This window comes from Nycticebus coucang, chromosome 18 (genome assembly GCF_027406575.1).
Source record: "Nycticebus coucang isolate mNycCou1 chromosome 18, mNycCou1.pri, whole genome shotgun sequence".
Taxonomy (NCBI): domain Eukaryota; kingdom Metazoa; phylum Chordata; class Mammalia; order Primates; family Lorisidae; genus Nycticebus; species Nycticebus coucang.
The window spans coordinates 2,645,971-2,661,861 of record NC_069797.1 but is presented as its reverse complement, the minus strand read 5'-3'; the positions used below and the strand labels follow the sequence as shown (position 1 = coordinate 2,661,861).

At 37.0% G+C, this 15,891-nt stretch overlaps 1 pseudogene; it reads right to left on the bottom strand.

Annotated features, from left to right (window-relative positions):
- Window positions 1–3,159: 3,159 nt before the first annotated feature.
- Window positions 3,160–15,370, bottom strand: LOC128570442 (zinc finger protein 287-like; annotated as a pseudogene).
- Window positions 15,371–15,891: the final 521 nt, after the last annotated feature.

The window sequence follows — 15,891 nt, the reverse complement described above, 5'->3', positions numbered from 1 at the left end:
ATACGAATAATCATTTAATTCCTGAATGTGAAACATTCTTTAAGACAATCAACCTGCTCTCTTAAAACAAGAAGAAAAAACAAAAGTGGAGACTGTTTTAGATAGATGAAACAGATAGAACAAATACTATGTGTGAAAACTGACAGGATCAACGGGAAATTTAAACATGGACAGGGTCTTAGCATGGAATTATTGATATCTGAGGCTATATTTTAATGAAATGCATGATTTAGAATTTAGAAGTGAAATGTCATGTCTATAAGTTATTTTCCAATTGTTCAGTAAAAAATATGGCAAAATGTTAATTTTAGAATTTGGGTGACGGTACACAGTTTACTTCCTTATTTATTTTTTTTTTTTTTTTGTATTTGACCACTTTCAAAATAAGTCGTGGACTATTTGCTAACAATTGTTGAATTATTCATGGGTTGGACAACTGTAAAGTTAGAAAAAATACACAAAGATCTAGGATTCTCCACTATTATCCTTTTATAAGGGCATCAATTGTCTCTGTGTATCAGTGGAAGACTTTATAAATGCATTATTTACATAAAACACACAAAGGCAGGAAATACAAAGTAATGAAAAGGAAGGTGCTATGAACGGTAACACTTCACATGTTCATCCAAGAGAAAGAAGTATGTTAGGGATGAAGTGGCATCACAATGTGTATCTTCAACACAACTTTTTCTTTTAACATGGTAACTATGGAATGAGCACAATTTAAGTATTTTGCAACCTGTGCGTTGTGAAGGATGATAATTGACATCAAGGTTAACCAAGGCAAAGAAAAGAGAAAGTAAGAGTTTCATAAAGAAAACATTCAATATAGCTTTGAAGATGCTAGCACCCCAGGTCTTTCCTTCAGCACCTGTTCATAGGATGTTTATTTAACCAGTGATGTCCAAATGAAGCTGCATGACCATTAATGCTTAAATTGTTAATTATGGCACCAGAATCTGTATCAGTTTTCCCTCATTTAGCTCAGGAAAATTTCCTTGTGCAAAGATGTCCCAGGAAATTTGATTCTCCATTTTTAACCAATTCCTATTACCCAGTAAATAATACTTATTAAATATTTCTTGACACACAAAAGCATTGTTAATTCTACCAATTTGCAGTCCATGCCAGTCAATTCTACCTTAATATTCTAGTTTATGTAATTTATTCATAAATTCAACCAATAAGTATTGATTACATGCTATATGCAAGGCACTGGAGAAACAAATATGAACAGAATGAAATCTAAGTTCTCAGAATATGGTCTTATATTCAGGTAGTGGAATGCTGTGAATATTAATTATAATAGAGTTTGTACCTATTTCCATTTGCATTCCTGCCAGTTTTCCTTTTATGTTGTTTAAGACTCAAGAACTCACTTACCAATGTTTGATGACTACGGCACCAATGAAAGTTTCTGCATCAATGCTTTTTCCAATAGAATTTCCTTTCCTGACATATTAAAAGAATCATCTCTATTTTACTTTACGTATAAAGTACCAAGTTTCCAATTATTCCTTAAAAATCAGTCATTTTTAGGCGGCGCCTGTGGCTCAAAGAAATAGGGCACCAGTCCCATATGCAGGTGGTGGCGGGTTCAGACCCAGCCCCAGCCAAAAACTGCAAAAATAAAAATAAAAATCAGTTATTTTGTTTTTAGTTTCTTCTTATAAGCAGGCTGAATTTTGCTTTTTTTTTTTTTTTGTAGAGACAGAGTCTCACTGTACCGCCCTCGGTAGAGTGCCGTGGCGTCACACGGCTCACAGCAACCTCTAACTCTTGGGCTTACGCGATTCTCTTGCCTCAGCCTCCCGAGCAGCTGGGACTACAGGCGCCCGCCACAACGCCCGGCTATTTTTTTGTTGCAGTTTGGCCGGGGCTGGGTTTGAACCCGCCACCCTTGGCATATGGGGCCGGCGCCCTACTCACTGAGCCATAAGTTGCCACTCTTATTTTCTTAGGTAAAGCAAGTCCAACAACATTTCCTGTATAATAGTTACTTATACATTCTTTCTTCACTTCATTAAGCTTTCCCATTTATCCCTGACCCACTTTTTGCAGTGAACTCTAGTCTATTCTCCATCACTTATTTTTTATCATATTTCTACACAGATGCTTTTATGACTCCCTTGTCTTGGTATATGGGCAGCATTTGGAAATTTCTTATGTTCATTCCATGACAGAACAGTTAAGATCACGTCCTTACATTCATTACTCTAGAAAGATTTTTGTTGCTTAAATTGGCTGTGATTTTTCAACACAGTATTAAGTCCTAAAAGGATCCAATTAGGAAGTTTGGGACCTGAGCATAGCAGCCACTCAACAAATGTGTTTTAATGGAAGAAATGGACTTTCCACAGTAAAACAGTCACAGAGAAATCTTAAGTTATAAATTTAGGAGTCAGGTGAAAAAAATGGGAACTGTGTGCTTATTTTTCCCTTCTGGATGACATGTTTTAAAGATTAATAAGCTTTTAAGTGTTTTATTTTTGTCTGTTTAAATATGTATACATGTCTAAGTGTTATGTACATGTTAGTTTCTCTATCTGAACATATCTTTAAGCTTCTCTTCCTTTAATAATTCAGTATTTGAGGGAAACTCTAAACGGTGGTCACAGAGAAATCTTTAAGATACTTTCAACTTTTTCTTTTTTTGCAAATCTACAGGCTCCATATGGCAGTTATGGCATGACAGGAAAAGGGGAGGGAACCCTTCCTATATTTTAAGGCTTCAATGCTGGGAAGATATAAAGGCCTGAACACAGATTTTTATTTCTATAATCTCAGGATCACCCTTTATGGTGAAATCTCATTTGAGGGACATTTTCCAAAATTACACTCATAAGGCCTCACTGAGATGTACTTGAAATACAGTAAGAGTTGATGAATTAGATGTTTTTGAATACAATGTCAAAGGGTTTCTTTCAAGAACTAAACTAGTATCAAATAAAGATTAATAAGGCAATGAGGTTTTCTTCTTAAATTTCACATTAAATTTAAATAGATTATATCTATATTACTAATTCTAATACTTCTGTTGAGTGGTACCTAAAATATTGCACTTTGGATTTCTATTGGATAATATCTTAACACATAGCGTGCACAAAATAAAATTTAAATGATCAAGTTGTAAAACCTCAATGAAGTCTCCCTTATTCATTAATTATGACACCTGGCACCTGTATGAAGGTGTTGATGCTGAATAAGGTTTGTACTCTGGGTGAAAGTTTTACCACATATACGGCATGCATAGGGTTTCTCTCCTGTGTGAATTCTCTGATGTTGAATAAGGCGTGTTCTCTGGCTAAAATCTTTATCACATTCATTACATTTATAGGGTCTCTCCCCAGTATCAGTTCTCTGATGTTGATTAAGTGATGAAGAATAAATAAAAGCTTTCCCACATTCATTACATTTATAGGGTTTCTCTCCGGTATGAATCCTTTGATGGTGAGTAAGATTTGCACCTTGTCTGTATGCTTTCCCACACACACCACATTTATATGGTTTCTCTCCAGTATGTGTCCTGTGATGCTAAGGTTTGCACTCTTGCTGAAGTCTTTCCCACGTATCTTGCATATATAGGATTTCTCTCCAGTATGAGTAGTTTGATTTTGAATAAGAGTTGGGGAATGAGCAAAGGCTTTTCCACATTCATTACATTTAGAACACTTCTCTCCAGAATGAATTCTCTGATGTCGAATAAGGTAAGTACTCTGACTAAACACTTTCCAACATTCATTGCATTTATATGGTTTCTTTCCAGTATGTATTTTTTGATGCTGAAGAAGGTGTGTACTCTGACTGAAAGTTTTCCCACATTCATTGCATATATAAGGTTTTTCTCCAGTATGAACTCTCTGATGATTAATCAGTGACAAACTATGGCTGAAGGTTTTACCACATTCCAAGCATTTATATGGTTTCTCTCCAGTATGTGTCCTTTGATGTATAGTAAGGTGTGCACGTTGACTAAAGTCTTTCCCGCAGTCATCACACTTATAGGGCTTCTCTCCCGTATGAATTATGTGATGTATAGTGAGGTGTGCACACTGACTGAAGGCTTTACCACACTGGTGGCATTCATATGGTTTTTCTCCAGTATGCATTCTCTGATGTGCAATGAGGGATGAGATATGCCTAAACTCTTTCCCACATTCTTCACATTCATAAGATTTGTCTTTGGCATGGCTACTTTGGTGTTTCAGGAGGGATGGGTATTTCCTAATTTTTTCCCCACACATGTTACATTTGTAATGCTTGTCTCCAGGAAGTATTTTCCTATGTACAATACCATGTGAGACGTGATTGAAGATTGCACTGCCTATATCATATATGGGTGTTTTATTATCTAATTGGGTATCAAACTGTACAATTAGGTTTGAATGCTTTTCAAAATCATTTCTATATATATCATATTTACTAAGATATTCTTCTGTAGGGTCATCTTCTTGTAAAGGGGCTGACTTCAAACGGAAATTTCTTTCATTAGTGGGAATTTTCCAGAAGGTATCTGTTTCTTGCTTCTCTAATCTGTCATCAAAGTCATATAATTCTTCTAATTTGATGGTCTGGGTTCCATCACTTGTGAGTTTAGTAACATTCTGTGCTGGAATACACACTTGCGCTTCAGTTTCCCATTCTGAAATAAAAAGAATATAAAAGTATTCCTCTATTTAGAAAACAGAAATGGCCAAAATAGAATAAAAATCATAAATACAAATAAAACGACCAAAGACTATAGCTTTGACAACTTCATTAAAATGGCCTTTAAACCTTGGGAAAGGAAAAAAGAAGGCCCAAAATGTGAGACTAAATTGTTAAAACAAAGAGGCTCTTCACTATTCAGTATGAGCATTGTGTAAATAAAATAGGTCAGGTGACATAGCTAACAGAAGTGGAAACAGTGCCTAAAACTTGGGATGGCTTCATGGATTAATTTCTAAAATGTGCTCAGAGAGGCTATGCTGATTCTCAGCATGCTATCTTCAGTCTACTCTGCACAATCCTACATAATACTCTTAAAGCAATTTCATGAAGTGCTTTCTATGCTTAAGTATCTCTAGTAAATGTCCCACAGACTAAAATAATGTTTCTCAAAATACATTCCCTACACGAGCAGCAAAAGCATCACTGTCAGTCTTTAAAGTGTTAAAATTATTGGGTCCCACTCAGACATGCTGAATCAGAAACTTTGGTGGTGGAGCTGAGCAATTTATTTTAGCAAGCCCTGTAGGTAGTTTTTTTTTTTTTCTTTTTTTTTTTTTGTGGTTTTTGGCCGGGGCTGGGTTTGAACTCTCCACCTCCGGCATATGGGACCGGCACCCTACTCCTTGAGCCACAGGCGCCGCCCATGTAGGTAGTTTTAATATACACTAAAGTTTAAGAGCCAGTGGCATAAAAAATAAATGTTAAAGAGAGAAAAAGAAAAAAGTTCAGTTGGCACTGAGTCCCAAAATATTCTAGTCTTTTCTATTCTACTTTATCTCCTATCATACCTCATATTCAGCTTTACTTTAAAGTTATGTACTAGTACTTCATACCCTTCTATAGATTCCATAATACTCCCAGACTTTAGGCCTTCTTCTTTCATACCTTCTGTACCTATTAAAAAGGAGGATTATACCCAAGCTTATGGTTCCCTCCACAATGCTCCTTTACAGAATCTAAAATACAGGTTAGGTTAAATCACATATGAAACTGCCTTTTTAATAAGTAAAATGACTAAATATCATAAGTCTCATGTGCTTCAACCTAATACAATGTTGGGCCTGTGACAGAACCTGACCTTGTATGATCACAGTCACACTTTGCTTAATGACAGGGATATATTCTGAGACATGTGCCACTATTTTGTTGCTATGTAAACATGTTTGGAATGTACTTATACAAACCTAGATGGTATATATCATTTTATTTTTATAAGTATTTTACATGGAATCCCCAAAGTCCCAGTGCCATTACTGAATATCAGGCATTTCCCTTACTTGATCAGCAATATAATATCAAGTGCCGTGAGTTAGGCTTTGATATATGATCCCTTATAGTCTTAGGGGACCACTGGTGTATATGCAGTCTGTTGTTGATCAAAATGTCATTATACAGCACACGACTATATTTCACAATTTTGTTCATTTCTTATTTCCAACTTAGATGCAAACTCTGGAAAATATTTATCCTTCTTTTATATTTCCTTCAGAAAATAGCCCAACATTGTGCATAGGGTAGCCACTCAACAAAACCAGTAAAACAAATGACAGTAACTTGTAAAAAGGTGAACTCAAGTAAAAGTGCAATATACATGCACAACCCACACACATAATGAATGAAAAAGCTCTGACCCCCAAATCTAGCTGTAATGAGTCAGTCAAATATGTACTTGTTTATACCTATTATGGTTCTAGTATGATGATTTATAAGAAAATTTAGGTTATGAACCTTTCCCCCTTTGAAACCAGATCGAAAACATAATTTGCAAATATCAAGAATAATATAATGCTATCATATATATAGTTCATAATATAGCAAAAATGGTACTGGATCGTTCAGAAACTTTATAAGATGCAGATCAAAGTATAACACCTTTACAAATATATCCATTTAATAGAATACTCACTGAAATTGATAGCTATAGCCATCAGTAAGGGACCTGTTAGAATAAGGAATAATGGTATATTGATAAATGATAATAGGTATATTGACATGAAAAGGTATGTAGGACACATTAAGCAAAGAAAAACAGAACAGGTATATAACAGGATGTAGAGTAAGAGAGCCTATCTGTGTAGAGGTATACTGTATGTATTATAGACAGACAGATACTGATAATCTAAGGGGAGAAAGTTCTACTAATGACTGAGCGGGGAAGACCCTTAATTTGCTTCCTTCTACTGTTTGAATTTATCAAGTACTTTTATTACTTTGATTCAAATTCAAAAATCATAGTGGACATGAAAATAAAGTAAAAGTTGGAAGGCAGAGAGTTGCAAGGGCCACGTTGGCTGCCTAAGATAGCTCCTCAATCAGGCTGCTGACCTTAAGCTTCCACTGTTGGAAGTGTAGAGGCCAGAAGACAAAACCTGGGGCCCAGCCAAGGAGGGTAGGTTGACAGGATTCTCTTGCATAGAGGATTACATACACTGTAAGAACAGGAAAGAAAAATAAAACCCCCAAACCTCAATTCTATAGAATGAATAAAGGAACTTGATTTTCTCAGTATTAGTGCTCTTTGGAGAGAGGCAAAATCTCCCCCTAAAATGTATAACCATATACCGCTCCTTCTTAAGGACTGACAACCCCAATTCATGATCTCTCAATGATTTAAACAACTCCTTATGTGGAGATGTTAAAGTGATCCAAGACTGGCAATATCTCCCAAAAGGTTACCTTCACTCTGGTCCAGGCTTATTTCCATTAGAGTGTGCTGAATTTATTCCCCCCAAATTTACTGCTATAAATGTATTTTGTATCCTGCCAAATAAGGCAAATAAGGCTGTAAATTATAAAGAAGAATTAGCTTATATAAGTATTACGACCCTTTAACTGCCTAATAACCAAAGTTAAGTTTTTATTTTAATTAATTAATTAATTTGTTTATTTATTTATTTTTTTGAGACAGAGTCTCACTTTGTCGCCCTCAGTAAAGTGCTATGGCATCCCTGTTCATAGCAACCTCAAACTCTTGGGCTTAAGTGATCCTCTTGCCTCAACTTCCCTGGTAGCTGGGACTGACTACAGGTGCCCACCACAACGCTCAGCTGTTTTTAGAGACAGGGTCTTCCTCTTGCTCAGGCTGGTCTGGAACTCCTGAGCTCAAGTAATCCATCTGTCTCAGCCTCTCAGAGTGCTAGAATTACAAGCATGAGCTACCACTGTGCCTGGCCTCAAAGAAGTTTTTAGAAAAAGTAAAGCAATTCACTCTAAGGTAACATTATATTCTGTCATAATTATTTAATTAATATATTCTAAATTTAAAAAAAGGAATAAGAAAGCAAGATGTAAGAGTATGTATAGTGTACTTCCTCTGTACACAAAAAGAGATTTAAGAATAATGATTTATTTTTGCAAAGAAACACAGGAAGGATATGCCAGAAACAAACAAAAATGGTTACTCATGGGGGGTGAATGGGAATAGGGCAGAAGAAATGGGAGTGTATACCTTTCTACACAGATTTAACTTCTGAACCATGTTAATATTTTTGCATATTCAAAAATGTAAAACAATTTTGAGTTTGTTTTACAAAAACAAAGAAAAAGCAACAAAATGCTATCCTTAGTGGTATATATTCTAGAGACAAAAAAGAAACTTTATGTAGACATTTTGTTGTTGGTAGTGGTAATATGACAGAGCAAAAACCTAAGTATACTGATGTTTTAGAAAACAGGATTTGTAGGAAATACAAAATGGAATATGGGAATACACAAAATGGAATATCCCTGTGCTTTTGGATTTGAATTAAAGTCACCAGTATGAACTCAGGACTTCAAAAAAGAATACCTGGCACATACATATTTCCCACCTCTATCCACTAAACAGATCTAGAAGTAATGGTAATTGTAATAGTAAACAATTACTCCTTGGATATTGGTTTCTTTTTTTTTTTTTTTTTGATACAGAGTCTCACTATGTTGCCCTCGGTAGAGTGTTGTGGTGTCACAGCTCATAGCAACCTCAAACTCTTGGGCTTAAGCTATTCTCTTACCTCAGCCTCCCAAGTAGCTGGGGCTATAGGCATTTGCCACAATACCCAGCTATATTTTGTTGCAGTTGACATTGTTGTTTAGCTGACCCGGGCTGGATTCAAACCTCCCAGCCCTGGTATATATGGCCGGTGCCCCAACTACTGAGCTATGGGCGCTGAGCTATGGATCTTGGTTTCTAAGTATTATACCATTCCCCACTAAAATCATTTAGGGTTCCTTGGAGAAATTCCAAGACTAAGGCAAGCACAAGGTGAGCCTAAAGAACACTGCAGTGCCAGAGAGCAAGGACATGCTCAAAGATTAAATGGGAACATGTCAAAAAGATGTTTGAAGTTGATTTAAAGGGCTCCCATTGCCCAAATTTGGGATGAGTGAGCATGGAAAATAAAAACACAAAACAACCCCCCCTGGAATTAATGGATGAATAACACATTGAATTTTTAAAAATTCCATTAGTTCATAGCAATATATGCACATAAAAATGGGGCAGGAGGAGCAAGGAGCTATTTTTTTACACCAAATCATAGAAGATATGACTGAATTAGAAAATCACCATTTACAACCAGCAACATAAGGCAAAATCACCAATGTGTGCTAAAATTTTAAATATCAAGGATAGTCATGTGGCCTCAAAATATCATTCCACAGATGACTTATTAATTACAAAGAAAAGAATGCACCTTTAAAATGAAGAGCTCCTCTAGACACCACCTTAACCAAACTGAGCATCACCAATGATGAGATAAATTAACACATGTGCCTCCTCAGGAAAAGCAATGGAAAGTACACATCATCTTTGAAATACCATGTACATTGGCAAAAATATTTAAGTTGAATGTCATCTTGAGGAAATAACCAGGCAAATCTAGATTGTAGGTCACTAGGGAAAAACAATAGCTTGGGTCCTTAAAACAATGTCAATACCATGAAAGATTAAAAAAAATAAAAAAGGCTAGGCACAGTTCTAATTAAAAGGGACTAAAGATAAGAGATAAATAAGTGGAACATGTGAGTTCTGTCTGGATGCTGCACCGGGAGAAAAATATCTATAAAGGATGTTTCAGGGACAATGGGGGAAATCTGAGTATTTGACTATACATTTGATACCATGGTACAAATCTTAAATATTTGGAATGAAAGAATGCTGTTGTGCTCATGTAGAAGAATGTTCTTAGGAGATATTTAGGGGTAAGACATCATGATGCCTGTAATCTTTAAGTGCTTCAGGGCAAAAACCAAATGTGTGTGCATAAAGCAATAAAGCAAAAATGGCTAAATGATAACTAAAGATTCCAGGTGAACAGCACATCGGTGTTCAATGTATTGTGCTTACAACTTTTTATAGGTTTGAAGTTGTGGAGGAGAGAAGGACCTGGGACAAGCAAAAATTCTATCAATAAGGAATAAGTTTAACAAATAGGAGACACAAAATTTATAATGCAGATATAAAAAAAAGGAACGAGGGGCTCTTAACTCGTTACATACTCATTTAGAATACTTTCCAAGATATGATTTTATTTTTCTTAAATAAAGACAGGGTCATGCTATACTGCCCATACTGGACTTGAACTCTTTGGCTTAAGGCATCCACTCGCTTCAGTCTCCTGAGTAGCTGGGACTACGAGAACATGCCACCATGTTCAATGAAAGATAAACTTTTAAGTTAAAAAATAAAGCAAGATACAAAATAATATACATAGTATCCTACCATTTATATTAAAAAATTTTCATATTGAATTTACATGCAAAAGACCCAAAGTAAAACAAATACCTGGAATAACTGTTTATCTCCAAGATAAAAGCTAGAATTTTATCCTGGGGAAAAACAGTTATTTTGAAGTTTATTACCTGATTTCTACTTATTTGGGAGGACAGACTTCTACAGGAAAACAGTGGTTCATGGATATGATCTAAAAACTGGTTGCATGCTGGGGAGATGAAGGGACTAGATGAATGTAGTATATAGATGGGAGACATGTCTGTACATATCTGGTCTTGTTTTAAAATTATTGAAGCTTGTAAATATACTCTTTTTAAATAATTATAAAATAGAAGGGGATAAGTTGCAAAAGTGGAGGCAGGGCCTTGTCAGTGAACAGAATAATAGAAACTCAAAAGAAGAAAGTTTGAAATTTAAGTCTGCTTTTTTTTTTTTTTTTTTAGAGACAGAATCATACTTTATTGCCCTTGGTAGAGTGCAGTGGCATCACAGCTCACAGTAACCTCCACTCATGGGCTTAGTCAATTCTCTTGCCTGAGCCTCCCAAGTAGCTGGGATTACAGGTGCCCACTACAACGCCTGGCTATTTTTTGTTGCAGTTTGGCTGGAGCTGGGTTTGAACCCACCACCCTCGGTGCCTAACCGAGGCGTTTTCACAGGAGCTGCCCTGTGAAATGTAAGTTTTTCTTTATTTTATTTTTTGTTTTGCAGTTTTTGGCTGGGGCTGGGTTTGAACCCACCACCTCCGGCAGATGGAGCCAGTGCTCTACTCCTTTGAGCCACAGGAACCACCCTGAAATTTAAGATTTTTTTTTTTTTTGTAGAGACAGAGTCTCACCCTACGGCCCTCGGTAGAGTGCCGTGGCCTCACACAGCTCACAGCAACCTCCAACTCCTGGGCTTAAGTGATTCTCTTGCCTCAGCCTCCCGAGTAGCTGGGCTGAAATTTAAGTTTTTAGGGACAGTCTTACATGTTTAAATATAGAGGAAGGGGGGAAATGGCATAATGAAAGCTTTAAGAGATGGGATCTATGGGTCAACTAGAATGGTGAAACAAGTGAAACATAAAAATGATGTTTGAAAATTATCTTCCTGGAGACAGCCTCTGTAAGGAAGCAATGCCAAAGGGTTCAGTGTTCTTAACAGGCTGGGATGCCTTTGCAGACATCGACTTTGCTATATTTAAAAAACACAACTCACTACACTTAGAATATAGACTCTTAAGTGCAAACAAGTTCATGTGCTGGTTTTTCTCTTACCTGGACTAGGGCCTTCTAAAATTTCTTTCATCACCATCCATGATTCTTCCAATATGGGAATCACAGTTGGTCTGTATACTGTAAGTCCTGTTCAGGATAAACATAATGAATTTTATACTGGAGATAAACAGTTTTTCAAAGTTTATTACTTATAATGGAGGAGAGACCTCTAAAGGAAAATAACAGTCCATGGAAATGATCTAATAAGACTATTAGGTTGTCATCATTTTCAGAGCTAGGATAAAATTTCTTGCCACTCAAGAGGATAAGTCCATGGAGATCATGGGGGAAGAAACCTTCCCTCAGAGTAGGAGAGTAAGGAAGGGCAGCACAGGGTGGCAAGCACTGTGCAGCTATGCATCAAAGTTTTCAATGATCTTTTGCTTAGAAATCTTTCATTTGGGAAAAGGGACTGGAACAGAGTCATTTTTTTGTGTCTGAATGGATGAGAACACTCATTTCTAGACCCCCTTGTCAGGTAAGTACTTCAGAGACCAAATCCATTTTTAATAACCGAGTGAAGAAAGATACTCTGGTGGGCAGGTTAGGAGAAGGAGGGCTATAGATGGTCCTTACCCAGAGAAACCATGTTCCAGTAGTTCTGTAATGTCACAGTCTTGTATAACTCCTTCTGCACAGGATGCATTAGCTCCCAGTCTTCCCTGGTGATGTCGTCAGCCACATCTTTGAATGTCATTGATTCCTAAATTATTAAATATAACTTAAATCAGTTTAAGTACTGGTAGGAAGGGGTACAGTATAACACTGAGTGCATGTAAAGTAGAAGTGGTGGTGGTCACAGAATCTTAAGCTTTAGTTGGACCATAAAATTTGTTGAGTCAAAACCCCTCTCCAATGCACAGGTGACCCTAGAGCATCTTTCTGTGACCCTAAAGGGAAGGAATTTTGAAAACAAAGTACTGCCAATAGAACTAGCAGAACTACTTGGCACCAATGCATGCATTGGTGACTCTATATTTCATTTAAAAAAAAGGGGGGGTTTTGAATTTTAAACATGTATGACAGAGTTGAATGGCTTTACTTTTTAAGCTTTGCCTTAAGAATAAAAACAGCATGCTATAGTTTAAAATTTTAAGATATTTTTACATGCTCTATATTGAAATGCAGAATCTTTCTTAAAATAAAATTGATACCAATAATGACCCTGTTGAACTGCTGTACTTTAACATAAACTTTTGTTAAAAAATATTAATTACTCTTACATGTTTATTTTTTCATATAATTGTATCTTTAAAAAGGCATACTGGTATTTTAAATTGCGTTAGGTTTATAATTTAGAGAGAACTGATGGCTTTACAATATTCAAGGTCTCTTTCCTGTCCTATAAACTGATATAGGACATGAAGGCACTACAAAATTTGTACCATGCTTAATTCTAGATATTTTAAGGTGTTTTTTTTTTGGGGGGTGATACTTGAATGAGATCATTTATTTCATGTTATGATCCACATGATTTTTATGTATACTTAAGAAAGTGATTAGTTTTTGCATGCCATTTTCTGTAGCACTTAACTAAATTTTTCTATTATTATTTCTAACAGTTTTTGCCTTGATTTTCTTAGGTTTTCTATGTAACCATTATCATTTTAATTTGCTTACCAAAGGCTTTCTAATTTCAGAAAGACTATTTATATTTTTACAGTAAATCTTTCTCTTAAGGTGGCTTAAACTGCTATTCCTTCAAATTACACACTCATGATCAACAGTGATATTACAAAATGCATGGCCTTTAATTACTTATTAATAAGGAAAAAGACTATTAGCAATTATTATCTATTAATCACTTACTGTAATCCAGGCTTACTGCAAGTCTCCTAATACTTAATCCTCACAACTGAGAGGTTCTATTTATGAGATTTGAATAACTCAGCTTTAGAGTGGTTAAGTATCTTGTCCCAGAACACAGATTCAATAGTACAGCCAGGTACCAAAGCTCAATGGCTGTGGAGGTTGATTCCTCAACCTCTATGCAATAGAGTCTAAGGGTGAGGAAAGGCATACCAAGGGAAGGCAATGGAAGCCCACTTCCTATATAGTACACTTACCTACCTTGATAGGCTAACTAAGATAACTAAGGAGGCTTAAGTCTTTTTTTTTTTTTTTTTTTTTTTTTTTTGTAGAGACAGAGTCTCACTTTATTGCCCTTGGTAGAGTGCCATGGCATCACACTGCTCACAGCAACCTCCAACCCTGGGCTTACGCTATTCTCTTGCCTCAGCCTCCTGAGTAGCTGGGACTACAGGCACGCGCCACAATGCCTGGCTATTTTTATGTTGCAGTTCGGCAGGGCTGGGTTTGAACCCATGACCCTCAGAACATGGGGCCAGCGCCCTACCCATTGAGCCACAGGCGCTGCCCAGAAGGCTTGCCCTACCCACTGAGCCACCGGCGCTGCCCAGGAGGCTTTAGTCTTAGAGCTTTTGAGGGCACAGTTATTACAAAGCCAGGAGAGAAAATGTCCCCAAACACGAAGGCATTTTCAAATCGCAAAAGAAATCAAACTCACTTTGGTTACCAAGTCATTTAGCCACCCTGCCTAAAAAGTATGTTTTTCTCTGGGGTCTTTCTCTGGGGTCTCTTGGGAAAGGGCAGAGTTCTGAGGAGATAGGAAAGAGGAAGAGACAATGACAGAGATTAGTCTTGTTTGAACAGCCTATGAAAACCTTCACCAAATAGACACCTATGACTTCCTAAGGTGAGAAATCAGAAGGAAACCCCAAAACAGAACTCCTTCAAAGAAACAGAGGGAGGGACCAACGGCTTGTCCTAAGATGTTCATGCAGACTTCAAAAAACATGTCTGCTCTGGAACTCTAAAGTGTATGTAAAAAATTCACATTTTTTTTTTTTTTACTAAATCCTTATATAATATTAACTTTGTGAGTTGTCTCTTTTCTTAATAAAAGAATGTTTTCTCGACCTTTCCTATCTTTTTGGAAGTATGTTATTGTAAAATTCAACTCACAAAGCAAGTGATTTATTAAAATGATGCAAACCTCTCCAGGTAAACTTTCTGAGGGCAAGCCCATGGGTAATTTGGTTATATCTGGTCATTCTTTCAGGACATTTCTCCTCTGGGTTTAGATAATGTACATGTGCTCCCAAGCAACCTGGAAGGGGCACAATACGCAGGATGGAGTTCATGTTAAAGCCTTGTTCTCACTCATTCACTAACCTTTGTTTTCCACAATTTCTTTAAAGGAGCTGCTCTCTGATATACTAGTTGTTTTCTTTAACCACCCAAGGATTCCTCCCCTCTTTGCTCTACAATTCTCACCTTCCTCTTCTAGAATCTGAGTCAAATCCTCCACAATAGACACTGCTTCCTCGCTGCTCTCTGGATACTGGGACTTTACCCAAGTCCTAACCTCCCCAGGTAGGATGGTTAGGAATTGCTCCAGCACCAGCAGCTCTAGGATTTGTTCCTTTGAGTGAATCTCAGGTCTCAGCCATTTAAGGCAGAGCTCTCGGATCTGACTCAATGCCTTTTGAGGACCAGGTCTGGGTATGAAAAATTCCTAAAATTGTGTCGACAGGTCTCAGTGTCATGCAAGCCTCGTGAAGTAAGGGTTTTCTTCTCAAAATTGTGGTGTCCGCCTTTTCTGGCTTTCGCGTTAGAAAGATTGTGAGCATGACTAACTGGACATTCTCTTGCTTGAGGCTGACATTGCTGACTCTAACAGACAGTAGAGTCAATCTGGTGATATTCTTTATTTCTTCAGTAGTAAGCCAACTGCTTGAAGTGTCATGCTAGAGTCACAAAGACACTATATCAAAGGTGGCTGCAGCTAAGGGCAGAATAGAATCAAGGTAGAGTTAGCAGCCTTAGTTACAAATTCTGAGCCCAGAGCTTGCAGGGATGGATAAAAGTCCCTGAAACACAAACTAAAGCACACGGTCACAGATTCCTGTTGCACTCGGCGTGCGTGTGCATGCGCACGCGCGCGCGCGCACACACACACACACACACACACACACAGAGACTCTTCAGGGCACACAGATAAACACAAATACAAAACGCTTTACTTTCATCTTCCTCCCCTAAATCCCTAGAATGGCAAAAAACCTGCAATCTGCTTGAGGCTGGTGGGGGGTTGAAGCCGCTATGCAAAAGTGGTAATAGAATAAATAATTTAAAGAATCTGAGGAAAATGGCAGATTAAAATTCTAACTTGTTGAAAAAAAACTT